Source organism: Dipodomys merriami, unplaced genomic scaffold (assembly GCF_024711535.1).
Source record: "Dipodomys merriami isolate MVZ:Mamm:240054 unplaced genomic scaffold, mDipMer1.0.p SCAF_246, whole genome shotgun sequence".
In the NCBI taxonomy this organism is placed as follows: Eukaryota; Metazoa; Chordata; class Mammalia; order Rodentia; family Heteromyidae; genus Dipodomys; species Dipodomys merriami.
Genome location: NW_027203893.1, coordinates 1,669,687 through 1,681,257, shown reverse-complemented (window position 1 = coordinate 1,681,257; position 11,571 = coordinate 1,669,687). Strand labels below are relative to the sequence as shown.

General features: G+C 36.7%; 1 non-coding gene across 1 annotated transcript; it reads left to right on the top strand.

Annotated features, from left to right (window-relative positions):
- The first annotated feature begins 4,784 nt into the window (after window positions 1–4,784).
- Window positions 4,785–4,887, top strand: LOC138836004 (U6 spliceosomal RNA). Its single transcript, XR_011374852.1, has one exon. It is a non-coding gene; the product is annotated as a U6 spliceosomal RNA (small nuclear RNA).
- The last annotated feature ends 6,684 nt before the right edge of the window (window positions 4,888–11,571 follow it).

Below are 11,571 nucleotides of genomic sequence, written 5' to 3'. Positions count from 1 at the left end.
TGGGTCCGAGGGTGCCCCACCCTAGGGTGATTGAAGCTGAGGCAGAGTTGCCATGACCTGAGTTCAAGCCCCTTGTTGGCAAAATAAAGAATAAATAAAAACATTAATTAATTATTTAACTAAATTAAAAAAGAAATAAAGCTCCCTTGTTTTGAATTTCTACAAGTTTTCTTTCCTAGCCTGGGATTTGCACTCAGGGTCATGGTAAATATGTAGCAATGTGAAAGAAAATGCAGATTTGCCACTACTTGAGTTCAAACCCCATGCAAATCCAAAATTAAAAATTAAGTCACTGAGCTCAGCAGGGGGAGTAGTTGTGGGGATGGGAGGGAAGGAATGGTAGTGGGAAAGCAAAGGAGGAGGCAACAATGCTCAATAGGAACTGTACTATTTACCATGCTCATTTAACTGTAACCCCTCTGTACAACATATTTACAATAAAAAATGAAAAAAGTAGTGCTTAGAGAAGCATTTTGGGGGTAAGAGAAAGTGTCTGAATAGATGTACAAAATTCTACACTGCATTTTTTTTAATGTTCAGTATGTAACTGAATAAACATAACTGCTTCCATTAAAAAATTTAAGTCACTGTCTTGGAACTGGGGCCAGTATTTCCATCATTGCTGGGATTTGATCTAACCATCCAGGTAACTCTTTTGCACCATGAATGTAGGCAAAGCTCACTGTCCTTGAGGAAAAGAAATTCAGGCTAGAGATCCCAGCGTCTGAATGAAAACCCTGCAATGGAAAAAATATTTCTATATATGTGTAATATATGATATATATTTACATCTGTATGTTTATTACATATTTTAACTTTTATTATTGATTTTGTATTTTTTTATTTTTTATTTTTCATTTACTTATTGTTTATTGTATTTAGTATTATTATGCACACAATATTTAGTACATGTTGTACATCTATTATAAATTTGTACACAATAATTTAGGACATTGACTGGTTTTTCATTAATATTTTATTAAGTGTTAAACATGATACATAATTAAATGGAAACATTTTTCACAGTCTTCACATGTTTAGAGTCTCTCCCATGTATGAACTTTGTCTTCTTTATCTTTATAATTTTCCTATAGGAATTTCTTTAGATGATTTTTACTCAGAAGCCTTTTATTGGGGATAGTCAAGTTGAGGGATAAAATTGTAATGGTGGGGCTAGAAATGTGGCTTAGTGGTATTGAGCTGAGTCAGCATGCATAATGGTAAGGTTTGAATCCTCAGTGCCACATACTCAGAAAAAGCCAGAAGCTGTGGAGTGGCTCAAGTGGTACAGCACTAGGCTTGAGAAAAAGGAGCTCAGAGACAGTACCCAGGCCCTTAGTTCAAGCCCCAGGTCAGGCAGAAACAACAGACCAGATGCCTGTGGCTCACAACAGGAAACTTAGCTTCTCAGGAGGCTGAGACCTGAAGACCACAGTTCAAAGACAGCCTAGGCAAGGAACACCTGTTAGACTCTTATCTCCAATGAACGACAAAAAGACCACATGTGGTGCTGTGGGTTAAGTGGTAGAGTGTTCGCCTTGAACTGAAGGGCTCAGGGACAGTGCCCAGGCTTGAATTTGAGACCAAAAACTGGAAAAAAGTGAGGGTTAAGCAAAGTACATTGCCTGTTTGCAAATTAGAACATTCTCTGGAAAAAATGAATGTTCATGTACACCAGAATTGGAGTTAGAGTTCAAGGTTCAATTGTAGCCCATTCATATGCATAGCCTCTCAGATTCTAGCATTATAACCTTGTGTCCTACAGGTTTCTGAAAGGTCCAATGTTGAAAGGCCTAATATGCTGCCCAAGCCCTTTGTGATAAGCAGCTGACTTGTAATGCGAACATTATTACAGTTCTGAACCTAGGAGAGCACCAGTAGCTCATGCCCATCACATTAGCTCAGGAGGCTGAATTCTGAGGATCACAGGATGAAGCAGGCCAGGGCTGGAAAGTCTATGACTCTCTGACTTCTACTGCTGAAAGGTCAGATGTTCAAGAGCTTCCTGTGTTTCCCGTGGTAATGAGAAGTTGCTTGCACTCTAAATGTTCTTAGAGTTATTGAGTTATAAAGCAGGAAATAAACATCATTGACCAATCCTGGGTTCACATGAAGTTCTCAGCTTCCAAGCCCTAGTCTTGTTAGCAGGAAGAACTCCAGTGTAACAATATTTGAAGGCAGAAACCAGTTTCAAAAGCCAGACTATGCGAAGAGACCTAGGCCTACAGGATTAGGAGCTAGAATGTACACACTCAACAGGGAAGTGAGCTGCAAAACCATTTCATTCATTCCAGACACAGCCAGCAATGAGGGGAAAACTTGAACATTTGTCAGAGTTACACAATGATCAGGCTTTTCTCAGCCTCTTCAAACAATGACTAATTAACCTTCCTCCCTCAGGTGAAGGAAACCTCAGGCTATCTTTAGGTTAACAATAGAGAGCCTTGCTCTTTGGTCTTAGGGAGTGGGGTTTTGACTCTCCATCTGTCAGATTTGAAGGCCTTTCTTCTCGCTCTGCCTGTCCATTCTCCTTCTTTCATTCTCCACATCATTAATGCAAATCCCCAGTCCAAAGAGAGGCAGGGTCCTTTCTCTTCTGGCTCCAAGCACCTGAGTTAGAACCTGGCTCTGCCCTCTTGACTCTGGGGCCCTTGGCTGACTGAGAAGTGGGAGATGGTCTTCCTGCTCTGTGGTTGTATGAAGAACATGTTGGTGTCCTGGCACGCTGCAGAAGGCCTCATGACTGGGGAGTGTTCCCTTCTTTCCTCCTGACATCCAAGACCAATTCTGGCTTTTTCTTGAATGTGCTACTGAGCAGTCAAACCCAGGGCTTCTTGCATGCTAGACAACACTCTCTCACTAAATCACATTCCCAGCCCCCTCATCTTTTTCTTAATGGTAGTTTTTACATAAGTATGCTAACATTTTATGTCCTCAATTTTAATTTTCTGAATATTGGTTACTTCTAAGAAACCTGGTCTTCTCTTCTGCTGCGTGACTCTTCCTGCATTGGCCTCATAATAAATTGTAAATAAATGCTGCTGAGGGTGACCTGCTTTAGGCAGATGGCTGCACAGATTGTTGTGTATGGTTGTTTGTTAACACTCCTGGACCTTGAATTCAGGATCTGGGCACAGTCTGTGAGCTGCTTTATTGAAGGCTAGCCCTCTAACACTGGAGTCATATGGCTATACTTCTGTCTTTGTTGGCCCTGAAGTTGGACAGGGTTCTCAAGGACCTTTCGGCTTAGGGTGACTTTGACCATAATCTCCTATCTCAACCTTGTAATGAGAAGTGTGATATATATAATCAGATAGACCTGTATTTGCATTTTGTATTAGCTCTGCTTGAAGAATGCAGCTGCTATTCTACCCTCCCTTGAGCCCCAGAAACTCCTGGATCTGGAGTTGAAATTAACGACCCTCTGGCAGGGAGTACCTCACAAAGTACACATTCCAGATCACTTTCCCCTGTGCCTAGGATCGGAGATAGTGGCTGCTTGGCAAAACCACTTCCCCCGGGTCGGGGTCAGAGATAGTGGCCATCTGGCAACAACTTCTCCTAAGTTACCCTAGAAGTACAGTCTAATTAGTTTAGAGCACAATAGCTCGCTAACCTGACCAGTTATTAGCCCCAGCCCTTTTCCCACTTTGTATTGCGCCAATCATCTGCTAGAATTATGACTTAAATTTCCCACGTGGTATATTAATTCATTGCCAATACATACTGAGGCCTTACCCCTACCAAAGAACATATGAAAAGTGTTGTAACCCTGTGCTTGGGGCCTCTCTCTGCAATCGGATATCAGTGCACAGAGGGGTCCGTGCTCGAGCTCGTCAATAAAAGACTCATTGCCGCTTGCATTGATCTTTGGTCCCTGGTGGTCTTTTGGGGGGGCTCCAAGTCTCCGGGCATTATAATAAGTATCAAGGAGGACTTCTGAGAGCCACTGGTGCCTTCCTAAACATTGGTCTTGCTGATGTTCTTGAACAGACTAGTGAGTCCCTATCCTCGGGTTGAAGTGGTGGGAGCTGGAGCCCACAGTTCGAATCCTGGTCCTGCCACCTCCAAATGGCAGGAGATCCTAAGAAACTCATTCCTATCCATATGAATACCAATGGAATGTGATGCATGTCATGATTGAATGGGACGTTCTTAAATGATTCTCAGATAAAATTGTAAACAATTAGATTATAATACACTGATCAATTTTAATTAGTACTTATGAAACATTTAAACAATCACATTCATTAAATGGAGGCATAATGAAATATATCAGAACTGGGTGTCACATGGTATAGGGGTGCCATTTTTTCTGCCAAGACTTACTTTAGTTAATTGTTATATCCCATTTTCTGAATGTAATTTGGTATATGAAACTAGGATATATTATAAATCAATTATTCAAAGTTTTTATCATAAATATTTATAGCAAAATATAGAGATAAATCCAAATTATATATATATATATAAGCAAATTCCCAAAATTAAATATATTTAAACCATTAAAATTTTTAACAAAACTTAACACTTGCTGCAGTGTTCATTATGACAGGAGCCTTGTATAGAATAATTGAATTCCTCCTCCTACACATCTCTTGAACAACAAATATCTGGAATTATTTTGTTTTTGACATGTCAATCTTGACTTTATTCTTAAATGTGTGCTTATGTAAGAAGTACATGGCTTTAAATTTCATGAAAATTCTTTTATACTTACTTTTTGTTGAATTGTCTAGTTTAAGAAAATCAATTACACTTTATATATAAAACATGTTCTATGCTCCATTCAGCATGACGTACTCTAACATTGGAACAATACAGACAAGATTTGAATGGCCCCTGGGCAAGGATGATAGGCAAATTCCTGTACCATTCCATAATTTTACAACAACAGATGATGGAGGGGATGTGGACACAAGGGAACTGTACTGCACTCTTTGTGGGAGTGTAAACTTGTTCAATCACTTTGGAAAGTAGTATGGAGGTTCCTCAAAAGACTCCACATAGAACTCCCCTATGACATAGCAATCCCACTTTTGGACATTTACCCAAAAGATCACAAACAAGACGGTACTAAAACTATCAGCACAATCATATTTATTGCAGCATTGTTTAAGATAGCTAAGATATAGAAACAACCCCGATGCCCCTCATCAGATAGATCAAGAAAATATGCTATTTGTACTAATGAAATTCTATGCCTCCATAAGAAAGAATGGCATCGCCCAATTTGTAGAAAATGGAAAGACTTGGAAAAAAATTAAGTTAAGTAAGCCAGGTCCAAAGAAACATAGGTCCCAGGGTTTTCCTAATTTTTAATAACTAATATATGTCTGGGATAAGCAGAAAAAGTCAAAATCTATGCACATATGACCAGATAAGATGATGTTAAGGGAAATGAACGCCCAAATAGGAACACAAGTGTTTTTTTTTTCTTGCTATTGTTTCGAACGTACTTATAACAGTCTATGTGATTTTTTTTGTTTCTTTATATGTTCCTCCCTCATGCTATAACCCCTGTTTTCACTGTATTTGAATTTGGTGTGCCCACCTCTTGTATATACGCTCCTCTAATTTGGGAAGAGGAAGGAAAAAAAAATGCTTAAGTAGGGATTCAAGTTGACCCATTGTAACAATGAGATGCACAAGACACTATGGTGAAAAATGAACTTTACAATTTAGGCAGGGGAAGGGGGGAGGGGAGTTTACTAGTAGAGGTAAGAGGGAAGGGACGGTAGATGGAAAATAAAGGAGGAGGTAACAATCCTTGTTAAGAAATGTACTCATTACATGCTCATGTAAATGTGACCTCTCTGTACAGTATTTTTAAAATAGAAAAGTATGAAAATGTTCTGAGATGGGAGAGTTTATTTCCTTTATTTTACTCAAACAATATGGCTAACAAAGAAATTAATGCAAAAAACTGATATGAAGGTATTTTGAATGAATGTGTGTGTGTGCACGTGCACATGTTCTCATGCACTTGCATGTATGTTGGTGTGCTCACAGTTTGAAAAAAGGGCTTCAAAGTCTTGCTAGGCCTTTCCTCTCTAGATTGGTGAGCTACTATATGAGCTACATCTCCATTCCTAGCCCTTTGCTAACTCATTGAAATTTTTGAAAAATAATCTCATGAATTTATTTTGCCCTGATTGGCTTCCACTGCTATCCACAGATCTCTGGCTCCTGAGTAAATATGCCGAGTAGTTAGGATTACAGGTGTGACCAACCAGCACAAGGCATGCAGAGTAATTTTAAAAGTAGAAGAAAGTTTACTTCACGGGGGCCTGTTTTATCATCTCCTACTTTTAAAGCATTTTGGAGTGATTATTTGTGAATTTTTTTTTTCATTTTTTGGATTCTTAAGAAAGTAAGTGATGATATTTAAAAGTTATTACTTTTTAAAATGGAACCTGGAAAAATGGGATAGAATATATTTGTCTTTCTTATAAGCTCAGCTCTGTGCTTGATAACCCAATGTCACCAACACAGTCTGTGTTGAAGAAAAAATGTAACAGAAAAAATAACCATGGGCAATAATTGCTATGGTATTATTTCTTGGACAATATGAATATTGAATTGAGAGTGTAAGAGAATGGAGAGATTTTACCTACCTTTTGTGTATTGCTGAAAGACTTTTGGAAACTTTGACTCATTTTCTTCCTCACAGTGTGTGTTTGGGCCATGCACTTACTGCCTTTAATTACAATTTTTCCCAACACTAAAATGGTAATAACATTAGCATTATAGAAAATGTTATCTTAAGAATTAAGGAAAATAAAACTTGTGAAATATTTAACATAAACTTCCATGAATGAGTTTTGAGTTTAGCCAGCAGTTTTTTTAAAATACTAAAAAGAATGTGATAAGTATTACAGAAACCATTGCATATAGTGAGCAAACAGAAGTAATGTAATCTATTGGCCATACTCTTCTTCCAAGGAAGCCAGTTGGATTATTTCTCATGCTGTAAATCAAACTGGTTATCTTATGTCTTGAGAGTGTAAAAATATCAGGGACAAAATAATGAAGGAATGTTGTAGACTGAGGTGAAGTTCATATGAAAATGTGCAAAACTGATAAAAATTCAAAGCATCTGAGCATTATATTGTGTTTTACATCATTTAAGGTACATTGCAAAGTTAAGAAAGACCTAGAAGAATGGATTCTCTTTTCGATGTCTTATCATCGGTTCTTGGATGAACACTTTCCTCATTCTTGTAAAGGCATCATAAGATGAGGGGAACTATATTATTTTTTGTTTGCTTCTGTCCATTTATTCTTCATTTGAAATCTGAACTACTTGAGACTGAAAGAAAACAAGGAAATTAGACACGCAGTCTTTGGAAAAAACAATCATTGTGAAATAAATAAAATGCGTATGCATTTTATTTATATAGTTATATAGTTATATAGTTATATAGTCTCAAGCATAAACAGAAAATGATTAAGCAATATCATGTTATTTAAAATTGAAAATGTTAGGAGTTGCTTAATATTGTTACTTTCTAGTACCTTGAATTAATTATTGATTTTGTATTTGAAAGATTAAAGATGATATTAACAAGAAACTTGATTAAAAGTGTACAAAAGTTCTGAATAGACATGTTCTCCTTAAAGCCCTGAAAATTTCCAGTGGGCTTACAAAGTTATTTAATACCACTTCTATGCTGGTTTAATTCTTTTTGAGCAGAAGTCATTAGAGAAATGTAATTCAAAATTACTATGATACTACTTCATAATTATTGTAACTGTAAGTTCCGTTCCACCATCCTCACAGCAAAGTCTCCACCTAGTATCTGCGTTAAGCAACTGGGACACTTGGAAGAGGTCACATCTGAATTTGATGTGGCCACACCTTTCTCCACCCATACCCTAGATAAGGCTTAGCCAAGGCCCAGAAGCTCTCTCTGCTTTTCTAGCTCTTTCTCAGCTCTCTTCTCTGTCCTCTCTCTCTCTGTTCTTTTCTAGCTCTCTCTGCTCTCTCACTCTTCTCTCTCTCTGCTCTCTCTCTGCTCTTTTCTAGCTCTCTCTGCTTTTTTCTAGCTCTTTTCTAGCTCTTTCCTCTCTCTTTCCCAGCTCTCTCTCTTTCCCAGGCCTTTCCCAGCCACGTGGAGTGCCAACCTTGCCTGGTCCCAGCAGGTCTACTGAATAAACCTACCCCTTACCTGAATACCTTGTGCGTGGTGCTGTTCTTATTTGACTACCTCATTTTAAAAACCTAACTAACTTTTATCAAAAAAATCAAAGGAATCACGTGTGGTGGTAAAGGCTTTTAACTCCAAGCATTTAGGAGGTTGGATTTAAGTCTAAGGCCAGTCTGGAGTACTGAAGAGAATAAAAACCTGCCCTTTATTACCTTTTAACAAAGGTAATAATGCTGGGAGTGGAGAAAAGGAAATTTTCTACACTCTTCAACAAAATGCAGGTTAGTATTCTCCTTGTAGAAAGTAATATGCAGCTTTCTAAAGAACTCCAAAGTTGAAATATAATCTGCCCCACCAATCAAGTGATTATTTCTCTATTTGTAACTCAAATATATTTGCAGTTCATTGTAATCATCATTCACAACAACAGCCAAGATATAAATCGAAGTTCAGTGTTCAACTACAGACTTATAAAGCAACTGTGGTACATGCACAAATATCTTTTTCTGTTTCATCCTTAAAATAGCAAGACACTTCTCCCATTAGCCACAACTTACAATGACCTGAAAGATGTATTCTAAATGAAGAAAAATATTGTCTTCTGATCTTTGTAAACACACACACACACACACACACACACACACACACACACACACACACACACACACACACACACACACAAACATCAAAAATTAAGAGAGAAATTTTTAACAAGTAAAGCAACGTGGAATTGTTGGGGCATTTAGGTCACAATGTAGAAGATAGTAGATATACAGGATGAATCAGTATATAGTTGTAATGTACAACATGAGGATACAGGAGACAACACTGGCCTTACATGGTTTCCCTGATTTGCAATATCTAGTATATGTCTGAGTCAAGTAGAAAAGGTCTGATAAGGTGATGTTAGGGAAATGAACCCTTAGATATGTATTCTTTTTTTCTTTCATGCGATTGTTTCTAACACATTTATAAGACTATTTCATTGTTGTTTGTATGTCCCTTCCCCACAGTATAACCCCTGCTTTCACTGTATTTGATGTTCGGTATAATTTGTGGAGGGGAAGGGGAAAAACAAATCGTTTAAATAGGGATACAGGTGGATCCATTGCAACAATGAAATGTACAAGTCGTTATGTCGAAAACGAACTTTACAATTTTAGTGGGGGGGGGAAGCGGGTAGGATTGGGTGGGGGGCGGAGGGAAGATGGGAAGGGATGGGAAGGGGAAACAAAGGAGGAGGCTACAATCTTGTTAAGAAGTGTACTCATTATCTTGCCCGTGTAATTGTAATCCCTCTGTACAGTATTTTCACAAAAAAAAAAAGAAAGAAATGAATGAAGCTAAGTAAGTAGGAGTTGTTCTTATGAGTAGGGGTTGCTCTTTTTGTTGTGCTTCCCTCAGTAATGGATAAGATGAACATAATGTTGCATGCTCAATATAGAACAAAATTTCAAATTAAAATACATGATATTATCCTTGGTGTAAACTAATTATTGCAAATAAAGGAAACCACGGGACCTATGTTTCTTTGTTTAGTTTACTTCACTTAATATGATTTTTTCCAAGTTCTTCCATTTCCTTAAAAATGAGATGGTACCTTTCTTTCTGATGAAAGCATAGTATTACATTTATGTATATCTCTTTGGTGTGTGTGTGTGTGTGTGTGTGTGTGTGTGTGTGTGTGTGTGTGTGTGTGTGTGTATGTTTGTATGTGTTTGTTTCACTTTCTTGATCCATTCATCTACTGAGGGGCATCTGGGTTGATTCCATATCTTACCTAGGGTAAATACTCCTGTGATAAACATAATTGGGCTGGTAGCTTTAGAGTGGCCTTGTTTGTGGTCACTAGGGTAAATGCCCAGAAGTGGGATTACTGGGTAATTGGGGAACAGTATTGTGTACATCAAGGATAATATTAATAGTTGAGCAGAATAGCTCAAGAGCTATGTACATATGACTGTATAAGGTGATTCAAAGTTAAATCAACATTTGTTGTTATTCTTAATGTACTACGTGATTTGTTTTTATCCTTTTGTGTTTTCCCCACCTATGGTTTATTGCCTGAAGTCACTGTATTTTAATCTGATGCCCTGGGTATTGTAAATATGTTGATTTGAACTTGGGAATGGAAAGAGAAAAAACAAAATGGTGAGACAAAGGTCAAATAAGTAACCTATGCAACTGTCATACTCACAAGACAATATGTTGGAAATAATCTTGAGGGGGGGGCGTTGGGAGGGAAGAGGGTAAAAAATTGGAGAAGGGGTAAGAAGTTAGAAAAGAAATGAATTCCTTGCCTTTCTTGTGTAAGTATAACCCCTCTATACTTTACCTTAACAATAGAATTTTAATAAAAAATAAAATATATGAGAGCAGCATTACAGGAGATAGGAAAGGGGGAAATACTGTAGTATAGTGCAGTAAAACAGCTGTGGAGACCAGAAATTTTACTTTTACATAGGAAGGAATAAAATAGCACACAGATTTTCAGCCACATGTCAGTCATTACAAAGAGAAAACAAAATGCACAATCAGCAAACCAATATAGATAAAATAGAAAATTAAACAAGTTGAAGGGATGACTTGGACCAAGAATAACAAATGACACAATTAGGTAACAAATAACAAGCTGGTAAGTTTAAAAAGTATTACCCATAATTCTATTAAATGTTGTTTACATCACAATTTGTTAGCACTATAATTCAAATCACAGTTAAATAATATATCATTTTTATAATGTTATTTATTTTTGATTTCTTAATATTGAATGTTTAATATATAATTTTAATTTTAGCAGCTATAGAAAAGAAGAAAGTGAAACTAATTTTAATGATATATTTTATGAATTGTAAAACTGAGAAACATTAGAATTTAAACAAATAATTTATCATTATTGTTTTATTTCTGTGAATTAATGTAATAATTCAAAGTGTATTCTACACTTAACACTCATCTTAACATGAAATAATAAATTATTGTACATAACTCGGTTTTAGGTGGAAGGATTCAGAACTGTGGTAACATTCACACCACATAATACACGTGGGAATGACCCCTCTCATCTAGTTTAAGTTGTGGAAATTTGATTTCTACATGAATGTAAAATTCCTGTCTAGGTGACATTTATACAAGTATATACAATTATATGCATGAGGAGTACTTCAGATGATACTTAAAAGTCATATTCATTAATTAAATTTTTATGATTTTGTACCAAATAAATATTTATAGAGAGACTGAATGTCTGATTAGATGATGGTGTATGTGGGCCAGATTATGCGTATTGAGGCTTATTTTATATTCCTGATATTGTTTCTACAGTTAGATTTAATTTTCCATAACTGGGATAAGTGTATTATATTGCATATATGAAAGTAATTCTTTGCCATTAATCCTTTGCCATTTGTCAAATACTAAT